Consider the following 15,637-nt stretch of genomic DNA (forward strand, 5'->3'; position numbering starts at 1 on the left):
ATATACTCAACCATTGAGCTACTGCCCCCTGTGAAGGTTGTGGTGAGTTTCATGTCCCTTTTACTCAAGCTAGCACTTCAAAGCAATGTGGAACTTTCCACTAGCCTGCAGGAAACTTGCTTCAGTCCATCAGGGGATGTAGCTCAGTGGTAGAGCGCATGCTTTGCATGTATGAGGTCCTGGGTTCAATCCCCAGCATCTCCAAGGAAAGTTTTCCTTTAACTCAAACCTTTATCTGTTGCACATCTCTCTCTGCCTAATTATTTAGTTGGAAAATTAGCATCTAGCTTGAGTACAAAGCACATGTAACTCAGCCCAACATTCACAAGGGCCAGTGGTTCAGTGGTACAGCACATGCTTTGCATGTATGAGCTCCTGGGTTCAATCTCAGCGTCTCTAAGGAAAGTTGTAGAATTGAAAAGTTTTATTTTTTATTTTTTTTGCAACAAAGGTCCTGGTTTCAATCCCCAGCAATTTAAAGGAATGTGGAACTTTCCATTAGCCTCACACATGCAAAGTATATGCTCTACCATTGAGCTACTGCCTCTTGTGAAGGTTGTGGTGAGTTACATGTCCCTTTTACTCAAGCTAGCATTTCAACGCAATGTGGAACTTTCCACTAGGCTGCAGGAAACTTGCTTCAGTCCATCAGGGGATGTAGCTCAGTGGTAGACTGCATGCTTTGCATGTATGAGGTCCTGGGTTCAATCCCCAGCATCTCCAAGAAAGTCATCCTTTAACTCAAAGCTTTTTCTGTTGCACATCTCTCTCTGCCAAATTTATATTTGGAAAAATAACAACTAGCTTGAGTACAAGGCACATGTAACTCAGCACAGCTTTCTCAAGTGACAGTAGCTCAGTGGTAGAGCATATGCTTTGCATTCATGTGGTCATGGGTTCAATCCCCAGCTTCTCCAAGGAAAGTTCCCGTCTTACCACGTAGAATTGTAAAGTTATTTTGTTGGATTTTTTTGCAACAAATGTCCTGGGTTCAATCCCCAGCATTTTAAAGCAATTTGGAACTTTCCTTTAGCCTCATACATGCAAAGCACCTGCTCTACCATTGAGCTACTGCCCCTTGTGAAGGTTGTGGTGAGTTTCATGTCCCTTTTACTCAAGCTAGCATTTCAAAGCAATGTGGAACTTTCCACTAGCCTGCAGGAAACTTGCTTCAGTCCATCAGGGGATGTAGCTCAGTGGTAGAGCGCATGCTTTGCATGTATGAGGTCCTGGGTTCAATCCCCAGCATCTCCAAGGAAAGTTATCCTTTAACTCAAACCTTTATCTGTTGCACATCTCTCTCTGCCTAATTATTTAGTTGGGAAATTAGCATCTAGCTTGAGTACAAGGCACATGTAACTCAGCACAGCTTTCTCAAGTGACAGTAGCTCAGTGGTAGAGCATATGCCTTGCATTCATGTGGTCATGGGTTCAATCCCCAGCTTCTCCAAGGAAAGTTCCTGTGTTACCACGTAGAATTGTAAAGTTATTTTGTTGGATTTTTTTGCAACAAATGTCCTGGGTTCAATCCCCAGCATTTTAAAGCAATTTGGAACTTTCCTTTAGCCTCATACATGCAAAGCACCTGCTCTACCATTGAGCTACTGCCCCTTGTGAAGGTTGTGGTGAGTTTCATGTCCCTTTTACTCAAGCTAGCATTTCAAAGCAATGTGGAACTTTCCACTAGCCTGCAGGAAACTTGCTTCAGTCCATCAGGGGATGTAGCTCAGTGGTAGAGCGCATGCTTTGCATGTATGAGGTCCTGGGTTCAATCCCCAGCATCTCTAAGGAAAGTTATCCTTTAACTCAAACCTTTATCTGTTGCACATCTCTCTCTGCCTAATTATTTAGTTGGGAAATTAGCATCTAGCTTGAGTACAAGGCACTTGTAACTCAGCCCAACATTCACAAGGGCCAGTGGTTCAGTGGTAGAGAACATGCTTTGCATGTATGAGCTCCTGGGATCAATCTCAGCGTCTCCAAGGAAAGTTGTAGAATTGAAAAGTTTTATTTTTTATTTTTTTTTGCAACAAAGGTCCTGGTTTCAATCCCCAGCAATTTATAGGAATGTGGAACTTTCCATTAGCCTCACACATGCAAAGTATATGCTCTACCATTGAGCTACTGCCTCTTGTGAAGGTTGTGGTGAGTTACATGTCCCTTTTACTCAAGCTAGCATTTCAACGCAATGTGGAACTTTCCACTAGGCTGCAGGAAACTTGCTTCAGTCCATCAGGGGATGTAGCTCAGTGGTAGAGCGCATGCTTTGCATGTATGAGGTCCTGGGTTCAATCCCCAGCATCTCCAAGGAAAGTTATACTTTAACTCAAACCTTTATCTGTTGCACATCTCTCTCTGCCTAATTTTTTAGTTGGGAAATTAGCATCTAGCTTGAGTACAAGGCACTTGTAACTCAGCCCAACATTCACAAGGGCCAGTGGTTCAGTGGTAGAGAACATGCTTTGCATGTATGAGCTCCTGGGTTCAATCTCAGCGTCTCCAAGGAAAGTTGTAGAATTGAAAAGTTTTATTTTTTATTATTTTTGCAACAAAGGTCCTGGTTTCAATCCCCAGCAATTTAAAGGAATGTGGAACTTTCCATTAGCCTCACACATGCAAAGTATATGCTCTACCATTGAGCTACTGCCCCTTGTGAAGGTTGTGGTGAGTTTCATGTCCCTTTTACTCAAGCTAGCATTTCAAAGCAATGTGGAACTTTCCACTAGCCTGCAGGAAACTTGCTTCATTCCGTCAGGGGATGTAGCTCAGTGGTAGAGCGCATGCTTTGCATGTATGAGGTCCTGGGTTCAATCCCCAGCATCTCCAAGGAAAGTTATCATTTAACTCAAACCTTTATCTGTTGCATATCTCTCTCTGCCTAATTATTTGGTTGGGAAATTAGCATCTAGCTTGAGTACAAGGCACATGTAACTCAGCCCAACATTCACAAGGGCCAGTGGTTCAGTGGTAGAGCATATGCTTTGCATGCATGTGGTCATGGGTTCAATCTCCAGCAACTCCAAGGATAGTTATACTTCACCTCAAAGTTTAATCTTTTGTGCATCTCTCTCTTCCTAATTTATATTTGGAAAAATGGCAGCTAGCTTGAGTATAAGGTACATGTATCTCAGCCCAACCTTCACTAGGGCCAGTGGCTCAGTGGTAGAACACATGCTTTGCATGTATGAGGTCCTGGGTTCAATCCCCAGCATCTCCAAGGAAAGTTATCATTTAACTCAAACCTTTATCTGTTGCACATCTCTCTCTGCCAAATTTATATTTGGAAAAATAACAACTAGCTTGAGTACAAGGCACATGTAACTCAACACAGCTTTCTCAAGTGCCAGTAGCTCAGTGGTAGAGCATATGCTTTGCATGCATGTGGTCATGGGTTCAATCTCCAGCAACTCCAAGGATAGTTATACTTCACCTCAAAGCTTTATCTGTTGTGCATCTCTCTCTGCCTAATTTATATTTGGAAAAATGGCAGCTAGCTTGAGTATAAGGTACATGTATCTCAGCCCAACCTTCACTAGGGCCAGTGGCTCAGTGGTAGAACACATGCTTTGCATGTATGAGCTCCTGGGTTCAATCCCCACCGTCTCCAAAGAAAGTTCCCGTGTCACCACGTAGAATTGTAAAGTTGTTTTGTTGGATTTTTTTGCAACAAATGTCCTGGGTTCAATCCCCAGCATTTTAAAGCAATTTGGAACTTTCCTTTAGCCTCATACATGCAACGCATATACTCAACCATTGAGCTACTGCCCCCTGTGAAGGTTGTGGTGAGTTTCATGTCCCTTTTACTCAAGCTAGCACTTCAAAGCAATGTGGAACTTTCCACTAGCCTGCAGGAAACTTGCTTCAGTCCATCAGGGGATGTAGCTCAGTGGTAGAGCGCATGCTTTGCATGTATGAGGTCCTGGGTTCAATCCCCAGCATCTCCAAGGAAAGTTTTCCTTTAACTCAAACCTTTATCTGTTGCACATCTCTCTCTGCCTAATTATTTAGTTGGAAAATTAGCATCTAGCTTGAGTACAAAGCACATGTAACTCAGCCCAACATTCACAAGGGCCAGTGGTTCAGTGGTACAGCACATGCTTTGCATGTATGAGCTCCTGGGTTCAATCTCAGCGTCTCTAAGGAAAGTTGTAGAATTGAAAAGTTTTATTTTTTATTTTTTTTGCAACAAAGGTCCTGGTTTCAATCCCCAGCAATTTAAAGGAATGTGGAACTTTCCATTAGCCTCACACATGCAAAGTATATGCTCTACCATTGAGCTACTGCCTCTTGTGAAGGTTGTGGTGAGTTACATTTACCTTTTACTCAAGCTAGCATTTCAACGCAATGTGGAACTTTCCACTAGGCTGCAGGAAACTTGCTTCAGTCCATCAGGGGATGTAGCTCAGTGGTAGACTGCATGCTTTGCATGTATGAGGTCCTAGGTTCAATCCCCAGCATCTCCAAGAAAGTCATCCTTTAACTCAAAGCTTTTTCTGTTGCACATCTCTCTCTGCCAAATTTATATTTGGAAAAATAACAACTAGCTTGAGTACAAGGCACATGTAACTCAGCACAGCTTTCTCAAGTGACAGTAGCTCAGTGGTAGAGCATATGCTTTGCATTCATGTGGTCATGGGTTCAATCCCCAGCTTCTCCAAGGAAAGTTCCCGTCTTACCACGTAGAATTGTAAAGTTATTTTGTTGGATTTTTTTGCAACAAATGTCCTGGGTTCAATCCCCAGCATTTTAAAGCAATTTGGAACTTTCCTTTAGCCTCATACATGCAAAGCACCTGCTCTACCATTGAGCTACTGCCCCTTGTGAAGGTTGTGGTGAGTTTCATGTCCCTTTTACTCAAGCTAGCATTTCAAAGCAATGTGGAACTTTCCACTAGCCTGCAGGAAACTTGCTTCAGTCCATCAGGGGATGTAGCTCAGTGGTAGAGCGCATGCTTTGCATGTATGAGGTCCTGGGTTCAATCCCCAGCATCTCCAAGGAAAGTTATCCTTTAACTCAAACCTTTATCTGTTGCACATCTCTCTCTGCCTAATTATTTAGTTGGGAAATTAGCATCTAGCTTGAGTACAAGGCACATGTAACTCAGCACAGCTTTCTCAAGTGACAGTAGCTCAGTGGTAAAGCATATGCCTTGCATTCATGTGGTCATGGGTTCAATCCCCAGCTTCTCCAAGGAAAGTTCCTGTGTTACCACGTAGAATTGTAAAGTAATTTTGTTGGATTTTTTTGCAACAAATGTCCTGGGTTCAATCCCCAGCATTTTAAAGCAATTTGGAACTTTCCTTTAGCCTCATACATGCAAAGCACCTGCTCTACCATTGAGCTACTGCCCCTTGTGAAGGTTGTGGTGAGTTTCATGTCCCTTTTACTCAAGCTAGCATTTCAAAGCAATGTGGAACTTTCCACTAGCCTGCAGGAAACTTGCTTCAGTCCATCAGGGGATGTAGCTCAGTGGTAGAGCGCATGCTTTGCATGTATGAGGTCCTGGGTTCAATCCCCAGCATCTCTAAGGAAAGTTATCCTTTAACTCAAACCTTTATCTGTTGCACATCTCTCTCTGCCTAATTATTTAGTTGGGAAATTAGCATCTAGCTTGAGTACAAGGCACTTGTAACTCAGCCCAACATTCACAAGGGCCAGTGGTTCAGTGGTAGAGAACATGCTTTGCATGTATGAGCTCCTGGGATCAATCTCAGCGTCTCCAAGGAAAGTTGTAGAATTGAAAAGTTTTATTTTTTATTTTTTTTTGCAACAAAGGTCCTGGTTTCAATCCCCAGCAATTTAAAGGAATGTGGAACTTTCCATTAGCCTCACACATGCAAAGTATATGCTCTACCATTGAGCTACTGCCCCTTGTGAAGGTTGTGGTGAGTTTCATGTCCCTTTTACTCAAGCTAGCATTTCAAAGCAATGTGGAACTTTCCACTAGCCTGCAGGAAACTTGCTTCATTCCGTCAGGGGATGTAGCTCAGTGGTAGAGCGCATGCTTTGCATGTATGAGGTCCTGGGTTCAATCCCCAGCATCTCCAAGGAAAGTTATCATTTAACTCAAACCTTTATCTGTTGCACATCTCTCTCTGCCTAATTATTTGGTTGGGAAATTAGCATCTAGCTTGAGTACAAGGCACATGTAACTCAGCCCAACATTCACAAGGGCCAGTGGTTCAGTGGTAGAGCATATGCTTTGCATGCATGTGGTCATGGGTTCAATCTCCAGCAACTCCAAGGATAGTTATACTTCACCTCAAAGCTTTATCTGTTGTGCATCTCTCTCTGCCTAATTTATATTTGGAAAAATGGCAGCTAGCTTGAGTATAAGGTACATGTATCTCAGCCCAACCTTCACTAGGGCCAGTGGCTCAGTGGTAGAACACATGCTTTGCATGTATGAGCTCCTGGGTTCAATCCCCACCGTCTCCAAAGAAAATTCCTGTGTCACCACGTAGAATTGTAAAGTTGTTTTGTTGGATTTTTTTTGCAACAAATGTCCTGGGTTCAATCCCCAGCATTTTAAAGCAATTTGGAACTTTCCTTTAGCCTCATACATGCAAAGTTTATACTCTACCATTGAGCTACTGCCCCCTGTGAAGGTTGTGGTGAGTTTCATGTCCCTTTTACTCAAGCTAGCATTTCTTAGCAATGTGGAACTTTCCACTCGCCTGCAGGAAACTTTCTTCAGTCCATCAGGGGATGTAGCTCAGTGGTAGAGCGCATACTTTGCATGTATGAGGTCCTGGGTTCAATCCCCAGCATCTCCAAGAGTCATCCTTTAACTCAAAGCTTTTTCTGTTGCACATCTCTCTCTGCCTAATTTTTTAGTTGGGAAATTTGCATCTAGCTTGAGTACAAGGCACTTGTAACTCAGCCCAACATTCACAAGGGCCAGTGGTTCAGTGGTAGAGAACATGCTTTGCATGTATGAGCTCCTCGGTTCAATCTCAGCGTCTCCAAGGAAAGTTGAAGAATTGAAAAGATTTATTTTTTATTTTTTTTGCAACAAAGGTCCTGGTTTCAATCCACAGCAATTTAAAGGAATGTGGAACTTTCCATTAGCCTCACACATGCAAAGTAAATGCTCTACCATTGAGCTACTGCCCCTTGTGAAGGTTGTGGTGAGTTTCATGTCCCTTTTACTCAAGCTAGCATTTCAAAGCAATGTGGAACTTTCCACTAGCCTGCAGGAAACTTGCTTCATTCCGTCAGGGGATGTAGCTCAGTGGTAGAGCGCATGCTTTGCATGTATGAGGTCCTGGGTTCAATCCCCAGCATCTCCAAGGAAAGTTATCATTTAACTCAAACCTTTATCTGTTGCACATCTCTCTCTGCCTAATTATTTAGTTGGGAAATTAGCATCTAGCTTGAGTACAAGGCACATGTAACTCAGCCCAACATTCACAAGGGCCAGTGGTTCAGTGGTAGAGCATATGCTTTGCATGCATGTGGTCATGGGTTCAATCTCCAGCAACTCCAAGGATAGTTATACTTCACCTCAAAGCTTTATCTGTTGTGCATCTCTCTCTGCCTAATTTATATTTGGAAAAATGGCAGCTAGCTTGAGTATAAGGTACATGTATCTCAGCCCAACCTTCACTAGGGCCAGTGGCTCAGTGGTAGAACACATGCTTTGCATGTATGAGCTCCTGGGTTCAATCCCCAGCATCTCCAAAGAAAGTTCCTGTGTCACCACGTAGAATTGTAAAGTTGTTTTGTTGGATTTTTTTTGCAACAAATGTCCTGGGTTCAATCCCCAGCATTTTAAAGCAATTTGGAACTTTCCTTTAGCCTCATACATGCAAAGCATATACTCTACCATTAAGCTACTGCCCCCTGTGAAGGTTGTGGTGAGTTTCATGTCCCTTTTACTCAAGCTAGCACTTCAAAGCAATGTGGAACTTTCCACTAGCCTGCAGGAAACTTGCTTCACTCCATCAGGGGATGTAGCTCAGTGGTAGAGCGCATGCTTTGCATGTATGAGGTCCTGGGTTCAATCCCCAGCATCTCCAAGGAAAGTTTTCCTTTAACTCAAACCTTTATCTGTTGCACATCTCTCTCTGCCTAATTATTTAGTTGGAAAATTAGCATCTAGCTTGAGTACAAAGCACATGTAACTCAGCCCAAAATTCACAAGGGCCAGTGGTTCAGTGGTACAGCACATGCTTTGCATGTATGAGCTCCTGTGTTCAATCTCAGCGTCTCTAAGGAAAGTTGTAGAATTGAAAAGTTTTATTTTTTTTTTTTTTTTGCAACAAAGGTCCTGGTTTCAATCCCCAGCAATTTAAAGGAATGTGGAACTTTCCATTAGCCTCACACATGCAAAGTATATGCTCTACCATTGAGCTACTGCCTCTTGTGAAGGTTGTGGTTAGTTACATGTCCCTTTTACTCAAGCTAGCATTTCAACGCAATGTGGAACTTTCCACTAGGCTGCAGGAAACTTGCTTCAGTCCATCAGGGGATGTAGCTCAGTGGTAGACTGCATGCTTTGCATGTATGAGGTCCTGGGTTCAATCCCCAGCATCTCCAAGAAAGTCATCCTTTAACTCAAAGCTTTTTCTGTTGCACATCTCTCTCTGCCAAATTTATATTTGGAAAAATAACAACTAGCTTGAGTACAAGGCACATGTAACTCAGCACAGCTTTCTCAAGTGACAGTAGCTCAGTGGTAGAGCATATGCTTTGCATTCATGTGGTCATGGGTTCAATCCCCAGCTTCTCCAAGGAAAGTTCCTGTCTTACCACGTAGAATTGTAAAGTTATTTTGTTGGATTTTTTTGCAACAAATGTCCTGGGTTCAATCCCCAGCATTTTAAAGCAATTTGGAACTTTCCTTTAGCCTCATACATGCAAAGCACCTGCTCTACCATTGAGCTACTGCCCCTTGTGAAGGTTGTGGTGAGTTTCATGTCCCTTTTACTCAAGCTAGCATTTCAAAGCAATGTGGAACTTTCCACTAGCCTGCAGGAAACTTGCTTCAGTCCATCAGGGGATGTAGCTTAGTGGTAGAGCGCATGCTTTGCATGTATGAGGTCCTGGGTTCAATCCCCAGCATCTCCAAGGAAAGTTATCCTTTAACTCAAACCTTTATCTGTTGCACATCTCTCTCTGCCTAATTATTTAGTTGGGAAATTAGCATCTAGCTTGAGTACAAGGCACATGTAACTCAGCACAGCTTTCTCAAGTGACAGTAGCTCAGTGGTAGAGCATATGCCTTGCATTCATATGGTCATGGGTTCAATCCCCAGCATCTCCAAGGAAAGTTCCTGTGTTACCACGTAGAATTGTAAAGTTATTTTGTTGGATTTTTTTGCAACAAATGTCCTGGGTTCAATCCCCAGCATTTTAAAGCAATTTGGAACTTTCCTTTAGCCTCATACATGCAAAGCACCTGCTCTACCATTGAGCTACTGCCCCTTGTGAAGGTTGTGGTGAGTTTCATGTCCCTTTTACTCAAGCTAGCATTTCAAAGCAATGTGGAACTTTCCACTAGCCTGCAGGAAACTTGCTTCAGTCCATCAGGGGATGGAGCTCAGTGGTAGAGCGCATGCTTTGCATGTATGAGGTCCTGGGTTCAATCCCCAGCATCTCCAAGGAAAGTTATCCTTTAACTCAAACCTTTATCTGTTGCACATCTCTCTCTGCCTAATTATTTAGTTGGGAAATTAGCATCTAGCTTGAGTACAAGGCACTTGTAACTCAGCCCAACATTCACAAGGGCCAGTGGTTCAGTGGTAGAGAACATGCTTTGCATGTATGAGCTCCTGGGATCAATCTCAGCGTCTCCAAGGAAAGTTGTAGAATTGAAAAGTTTTTTTTTTTATTTTTTTTTGCAACAAAGGTCCTGGTTTCAATCCCCAGCAATTTATAGGAATGTGGAACTTTCCATTAGCCTCACACATGCAAAGTAAATGCTCTTCCATTGAGCTACTGCCTCTTGTGAAGGTTGTGGTGAGTTACATGTCCCTTTTACTCAAGCTAGCATTTCAACGCAATGTGGAACTTTCCACTAGGCTGCAGGAAACTTGCTTCAGTCCATCAGGGGATGTAGCTCAGTGGTAGAGCGCATGCTTTGCATGTATGAGGTCCTGGGTTCAATCCGCAGCATCTCCAAGGAAAGTTATCCTTTAACTCAAACCTTTATCTGTTGCACATCTCTCTCTGCCTAATTTTTTAGTTGGGAAATTAGCATCTAGCTTGAGTACAAGGCACTTGTAACTCAGCCCAACATTCACAAGGGCCAGTGGTTCAGTGGTAGAGAACATGCTTTGCATGTATGAGCTCCTGGGTTCAATCTCACCGTCTCCAAGGAAAGTTGTAGAATTGAAAAGTTTTATTTTTTATTTTTTTTGCAACAAATGTCCTGGGTTCAATCCCCAGCATTTTAAAGCAATTTGGAACTTTCCTTTAGCCTCATACATGCAAAGCACCTGCTCTACCATTGAGCTACTGCCCCTTGTGAAGGTTGTGGTGAGTTTCATGTCCCTTTTACTCAAGCTAGCATTTCAAAGCAATGTGGAACTTTCCACTAGCCTGCAGGAAACTTGCTTCAGTCCATCAGGGGATGTAGCTCAGTGGTAGAGCGCATGCTTTGCATGTATGAGGTCCTGGGTTCAATCCCCAGCATCTCCAAGGAAAGTTATCCTTTAACTCAAACCTTTATCTGTTGCACATCTCTCTCTGCCTAATTATTTAGTTGGGAAATTAGCATCTAGCTTGAGTACAAGGCACTTGTAACTCACCCCAACATTCACAAGGGCCAGTGGTTCAGTGGTAGAGAACATGCTTTGCATGTATGAGCTCCTGGGATCAATCTCAGCGTCTCCAAGGAAAGTTGTAGAATTGAAAAGTTTTTTTTTTAAGTTTTTTTTGCAACAAAGGTCCTGGTTTCAATCCCCAGCAATTTATAGGAATGTGGAACTTTCCATTAGCCTCACACATGCAAAGTATATGCTCTTCCATTGAGCTACTGCCTCTTGTGAAGGTTGTGGTGAGTTACATGTCCCTTTTACTCAAGCTAGCATTTTAACGCAATGTGGAACTTTCCACTAGCCTGCAGGAAACTTGCTTCAGTCCATCAGGGGATGTAGCTCAGTGGTAGACCGCATGCTTTGCATGTATTAGGTCCTGGGTTCAATCCCCAGCATCTCCAAGGAAAGTTTTCCTTTAACTCAAACCTTTATCTGTTGCACATCTCTCTCTGCCTAATTATTTAGTTGGAAAATTAGGAAACTTAGGAATTTTAGTAGGAATTAGGAAACTTGCTTCAGTCCATCAGGGCATGTAGCTCAGTGGTAGAGCGCATGCTTTGCATGTATGAGGTCCTGGGTTCAATCCCCAGCATCTCCAAGAAATTCATCCTTTAACTCAAAGCTTTATCTGTTGCACATCTCTCTCTGCCAAATTTATATTTGGAAAAATAACAACTAGCTTGAGTACAAGGCACATGTAACTCAACACAGCTTTCTCAAGTGCCAGTAGCTCAGTGGTAGAGCATATGCTTTGCATGCATGTGGTCATGGGTTCAATCTCCAGCAACTCCAAGGATAGTTATACTTCACCTCAAAGCTTTATCTGTTGTGCATCTCTCTCTGCCTAATTTATATTTGGAAAAATGGCAGCTAGCTTGAGTATAAGGTACATGTATCTCAGCCCAACCTTCACTAGGGCCAGTGGCTCAGTGGTAGAACACATGCTTTGCATGTATGAGCTCCTGGTGCTTTATCTGGTGCTCTACCATTGAGCTACTGCCTCTTGTGAAGGTTGTGGTGAGTTACATGTCCCTTTTTACTCAAGCTAGCATTTCAACGCAATGGGGAACTTTCCACTAGGCTGCAGGAAACTTGCTTCAGTTCATCAGGGGATGTAGCTCAGTGGTAGAGCGCATGCTTTGCATGTATGAGGTCCTGGGTTCAAACCCCAGCATCTCCAAGGAAAGTTATCCTTTAACTCAAACCTTTATCTGTTGCACATCTCTCTCTGCCTAATTTTTTAGTTGGGAAATTAGCATCTAGCTTGAGTACAAGGCACTTGTAACTCAGCCCAACATTCACAAGGGCCAGTGGTTCAGTGGTAGAGAACATGCTTTGCAAGTATGAGCTCCTGGGTTCAATCTCAGCGTCTCCAAGGAAAGTTGTAGAATTGAAAAGCTTTATTTTTTATTTTTTTTGCAACAAAGGTCCTGGTTTCAATCCCCAGCAATTTAAAGGAATGTGGAACTTTCCATTAGCCTCACACATGCAAAGTATATGCTCTACCATTGAGCTACTGCCCCTTGTGAAGGTTGTGGTGAGTTTCATGTCCCTTTTACTCAAGCTAGCATTTCAAAGCAATGTGGAACTTTCCACTAGCCTGCAGGTAACTTGCTTCATTCCGTCAGGGGATGTAGCTCAGTGGTAGAGCGCATGCTTTGCATGTATGAGGTCCTGGGTTCAATCCCCAGCATCTCCAAGGAAAGTTATCATTTAACTCAAACCTTTATCTGTTGCACATCTCTCTCTGCCTAATTATTTAGTTGGGAAATTAGCATCTAGCTTGAGTACAAGGCACATGTAACTCAGCCCAACATTCACAAGGGCCAGTGGTTCAGTGGTAGAGCATATGCTTTGCATGCATGTGGTCATGGGTTCAATCTCCAGCAACTCCAAGGATAGTTATACTTCACCTCAAAGCTTTATCTGTTGTGAATCTCTCTCTGCCTAATTTATATTTGGAAAAATGGCAGCTAGCTTGAGTATAAGGTACATGTATCTCAGCCCAACCTTCACTAGGGCCAGTGGCTCAGTGGTAGAACACATGCTTTGCATGTATGAGCTCCTGGGTTCAATCCCCAGCGTCTCCAAAGAAAGTTCCCGTGTCACCACGTAGAATTGTAAAGTTGTTTTGTTGGATTTTTTTTGCAACAAATGTCCTGGGTTCAATCCCCAGCATTTTAAAGCAATTTGGAACTTTCCTTTAGCCTCATACAGGCAAAGCATATACTCTACCATTGAGCTACTGCCCCCTGTGAAGGTTGTGGTGAGTTTCATGTCCCTTTTACTCAAGCTAGCATTTCTTAGCAATGTGGAACTTTCCACTCGCCTGCAGGAAACTTGCTTCAGTCCATCAGGGGATGTAGCTCAGTGGTAGAGCGCATGCTTTGCATGTATGAGGTCCTGGGTTCAATCCCCAGCATCTCCAAGAAAGTCATCCTTTAACTCAAAGCTTTTTCTGTTGCACATCTCTCTCTGCCTAATTTTTTAGTTGGGAAATTTGCATCTAGCTTGAGTACAAGGCACTTGTAACTCAGCCCAACATTCACAAGGGCCAGTGGTTCAGTGGTAGAGAACATGCTTTGCATGTATGAGCTCCTCGGTTCAATCTCAGCGTCTCCAAGGAAAGTTGTAGAATTGAAAAGATTTATTTTTTATTTTTTTTGCAACAAAGGTCCTGGTTTCAATCCCCAGCAATTTAAAGGAATGTGGAACTTTCCATTAGCCTCACACATGCAAAGTATATGCTCTACCATTGAGCTACTGCCCCTTGTGAAGGTTGTGGTGAGTTTCATGTCCCTTTTACTCAAGCTAGCATTTTAAAGCAATGTGGAACTTTCCACTAGCCTGCGGGAAACATGCTTCAGTCCATCAGGGGATGTAGCTCAGTGGTAGAGCGCATGCTTTGCATGTATGAGGTCCTGGGTTCAATCCCCAGCATCTCCAAGGAAAGTTTTCCTTTAACTCAAACCTTTATCTGTTGCACATCTCTCTCTGCCTAATTATTTAGTTGGAAAATTAGCATCTAGCTTGAGTACAAAGCACATGTAACTCAGCTCAACATTCACAAGGGCCAGTGGTTCAGTGGTACAGCACATGCTTTGCATGTATGAGCTCCTGGGTTCAATCTCAGCGTCTCCAAGGAAAGTTGTAGAATTGAAAAGTTTTATTTTTTATTTTTTTTTTGCAACAAAGGTCCTGGTTTCAATCCCCAGCAATTTAAAGGAATGTGGAACTTTCCATTAGCCTCACACATGCAAAGTATATGCTCTACCATTGAGCTACTGCCTCTTGTGAAGGTTGTGGTGAGTTACATGTCCCTTTTACTCAAGCTAGCATTTCAACGCAATGTGGAACTTTCCACTAGGCTGCAGGAAACTTGCTTCAGTCCATCAGGGGATGTAGCTCAGTGGTAGACCGCATGCTTTGCATCTATGAGGTCCTGGGTTCAATCCCCAGCATCTCCACGGAAAGTTATCCGTTATCCTTAAACCTTTATCTGTTGCACATCTCTCTCTGCCTAATTTTTTAGTTGGGAAATTTGCATCTAGCTTGAGTACAAGGCACTTGTAACTCAGCCCAACATTCACAAGGGCCAGTGGTTCAGTAGTAGAGAACATGCTTTGCTTGTATGAGCTCCTGGGTACAATCTCAGCGTCTCCAAGGAAAGTTGTAGAATTAAAAAGTTTTATTTTTTATTTTTTTTGCAACAAAGGTCCTGGTTTCAATCCCCAGCAATTTAAAGGAATGTGGAACTTTCCATTAGCCTCACACATGCAAAGTATATGCTCTACCATTGAGCTACTGCCTCTTGTGAAGGTTGTGGTGAGTTACATGTCCCTTTTACTCAAGCTAGCATTTCAAAGCAATGTGGAACTTTCCACTCGCCTGCAGGAAACTTGCGTTAGTCCATCAGGGGATGTAGCTCAGTGGTAGAGCACATGCTTTGCATGTATGAGTTCCTGGGTTCAATCCCCAGCATCTCCAAGAAAGTCATCCTTTAACTCAAAGCTTTTTCTGTTGCACATCTCTCTCTGCCTAATTTTTTAGTTGGGAAATTTGCATCTAGCTTGAGTACAAGGCACTTGTAACTCAGCCCAACATTCACAAGGGCCAGTGGTTCAGTGGTAGAGAACATGCTTTGCATGTATGAGCTCCTCGGTTCAATCTCAGCGTCTCCAAGGAAAGTTGTAGAATTGAAAAGATTTATTTTTTATTTTTTTTGCAACAAAGGTCCTGGTTTCAATCCCCAGCAATTTAAAGGAATGTGGAACTTTCCATTAGCCTCACACATGCAAAGTATATGCTCTACCATTGAGCTACTGCCCCTTGTGAAGGTTGTGGTGAGTTTCATGTCCCTTTTACTCAAGCTAGCATTTTAAAGCAATGTGGAACTTTCCACTAGCCTGCGGGAAACATGCTTCAGTCCATCAGGGGATGTAGCTCAGTGGTAGAGCGCATGCTTTGCATGTATGAGGTCCTGGGTTCAATCCCCAGCATCTCCAAGGAAAGTTTTCCTTTAACTCAAACATTTATCTGTTGCACATCTCTCTCTGCCTAATTATTTAGTTGGAAAATTAGCATCTAGCTTGAGTACAAAGCACATGTAACTCAGCCCAACATTCACAAGGGCCAGTGGTTCAGTGGTACAGCACATGCTTTGCATGTATGAGCTCCTGGGTTCAATCTCAGCGTCTCCAAGGAAAGTTGTAGAATTGAAAAGTTTTATTTTTTATTTATTTTTTGCAACAAAGGTCCTGGTTTCAATCCCCAGCAATTTAAAGGAATGTGGAACTTTCCATTAGCCTCACACATGCAAAGTATATGCTCTACCATTGAGCTACTGCCTCTTGTGAAGGTTGTGGTGAGTTACA

At 42.9% G+C, this 15,637-nt stretch overlaps 19 non-coding genes across 19 annotated transcripts; all 19 read left to right on the forward strand.

Annotated features, from left to right (window-relative positions):
* The first annotated feature begins 132 nt into the window (after positions 1 to 132).
* trnaa-ugc (transfer RNA alanine (anticodon UGC)) lies at positions 133 to 204 on the forward strand. Its single transcript has one exon. It is a non-coding gene; the product is annotated as a tRNA-Ala (tRNA).
* Positions 205 to 1,182: 978 nt separating this feature from the next.
* On the forward strand, positions 1,183 to 1,254 carry trnaa-ugc (transfer RNA alanine (anticodon UGC)). Its single transcript has one exon. It is a non-coding gene; the product is annotated as a tRNA-Ala (tRNA).
* Positions 1,255 to 1,715: 461 nt separating this feature from the next.
* On the forward strand, positions 1,716 to 1,787 carry trnaa-ugc (transfer RNA alanine (anticodon UGC)). Its single transcript has one exon. It is a non-coding gene; the product is annotated as a tRNA-Ala (tRNA).
* Positions 1,788 to 2,235: 448 nt separating this feature from the next.
* Positions 2,236 to 2,307, forward strand: trnaa-ugc (transfer RNA alanine (anticodon UGC)). The gene has a single exon. It is a non-coding gene; the product is annotated as a tRNA-Ala (tRNA).
* A 447-nt stretch (positions 2,308 to 2,754) lies between these two features.
* On the forward strand, positions 2,755 to 2,826 carry trnaa-ugc (transfer RNA alanine (anticodon UGC)). The gene has a single exon. It is a non-coding gene; the product is annotated as a tRNA-Ala (tRNA).
* A 1,046-nt stretch (positions 2,827 to 3,872) lies between these two features.
* Positions 3,873 to 3,944, forward strand: trnaa-ugc (transfer RNA alanine (anticodon UGC)). The gene has a single exon. It is a non-coding gene; the product is annotated as a tRNA-Ala (tRNA).
* A 978-nt stretch (positions 3,945 to 4,922) lies between these two features.
* Positions 4,923 to 4,994, forward strand: trnaa-ugc (transfer RNA alanine (anticodon UGC)). The gene has a single exon. It is a non-coding gene; the product is annotated as a tRNA-Ala (tRNA).
* Positions 4,995 to 5,455: 461 nt separating this feature from the next.
* Positions 5,456 to 5,527, forward strand: trnaa-ugc (transfer RNA alanine (anticodon UGC)). Its single transcript has one exon. It is a non-coding gene; the product is annotated as a tRNA-Ala (tRNA).
* A 448-nt stretch (positions 5,528 to 5,975) lies between these two features.
* trnaa-ugc (transfer RNA alanine (anticodon UGC)) lies at positions 5,976 to 6,047 on the forward strand. Its single transcript has one exon. It is a non-coding gene; the product is annotated as a tRNA-Ala (tRNA).
* Positions 6,048 to 6,704: 657 nt separating this feature from the next.
* Positions 6,705 to 6,776, forward strand: trnaa-ugc (transfer RNA alanine (anticodon UGC)). The gene has a single exon. It is a non-coding gene; the product is annotated as a tRNA-Ala (tRNA).
* Positions 6,777 to 7,220: 444 nt separating this feature from the next.
* trnaa-ugc (transfer RNA alanine (anticodon UGC)) lies at positions 7,221 to 7,292 on the forward strand. The gene has a single exon. It is a non-coding gene; the product is annotated as a tRNA-Ala (tRNA).
* Positions 7,293 to 7,949: 657 nt separating this feature from the next.
* On the forward strand, positions 7,950 to 8,021 carry trnaa-ugc (transfer RNA alanine (anticodon UGC)). The gene has a single exon. It is a non-coding gene; the product is annotated as a tRNA-Ala (tRNA).
* A 979-nt stretch (positions 8,022 to 9,000) lies between these two features.
* trnaa-ugc (transfer RNA alanine (anticodon UGC)) lies at positions 9,001 to 9,072 on the forward strand. The gene has a single exon. It is a non-coding gene; the product is annotated as a tRNA-Ala (tRNA).
* Positions 9,073 to 10,572: 1,500 nt separating this feature from the next.
* On the forward strand, positions 10,573 to 10,644 carry trnaa-ugc (transfer RNA alanine (anticodon UGC)). The gene has a single exon. It is a non-coding gene; the product is annotated as a tRNA-Ala (tRNA).
* Positions 10,645 to 11,871: 1,227 nt separating this feature from the next.
* On the forward strand, positions 11,872 to 11,943 carry trnaa-ugc (transfer RNA alanine (anticodon UGC)). Its single transcript has one exon. It is a non-coding gene; the product is annotated as a tRNA-Ala (tRNA).
* Positions 11,944 to 12,390: 447 nt separating this feature from the next.
* trnaa-ugc (transfer RNA alanine (anticodon UGC)) lies at positions 12,391 to 12,462 on the forward strand. The gene has a single exon. It is a non-coding gene; the product is annotated as a tRNA-Ala (tRNA).
* A 657-nt stretch (positions 12,463 to 13,119) lies between these two features.
* trnaa-ugc (transfer RNA alanine (anticodon UGC)) lies at positions 13,120 to 13,191 on the forward strand. The gene has a single exon. It is a non-coding gene; the product is annotated as a tRNA-Ala (tRNA).
* Positions 13,192 to 13,637: 446 nt separating this feature from the next.
* trnaa-ugc (transfer RNA alanine (anticodon UGC)) lies at positions 13,638 to 13,709 on the forward strand. The gene has a single exon. It is a non-coding gene; the product is annotated as a tRNA-Ala (tRNA).
* Positions 13,710 to 15,196: 1,487 nt separating this feature from the next.
* trnaa-ugc (transfer RNA alanine (anticodon UGC)) lies at positions 15,197 to 15,268 on the forward strand. The gene has a single exon. It is a non-coding gene; the product is annotated as a tRNA-Ala (tRNA).
* Positions 15,269 to 15,637: the final 369 nt, after the last annotated feature.

The sequence above is a fragment of the Pseudorasbora parva genome, chromosome 20, assembly GCF_024679245.1.
Source record: "Pseudorasbora parva isolate DD20220531a chromosome 20, ASM2467924v1, whole genome shotgun sequence".
NCBI classification, from domain to species: domain Eukaryota; kingdom Metazoa; phylum Chordata; class Actinopteri; order Cypriniformes; family Gobionidae; genus Pseudorasbora; species Pseudorasbora parva.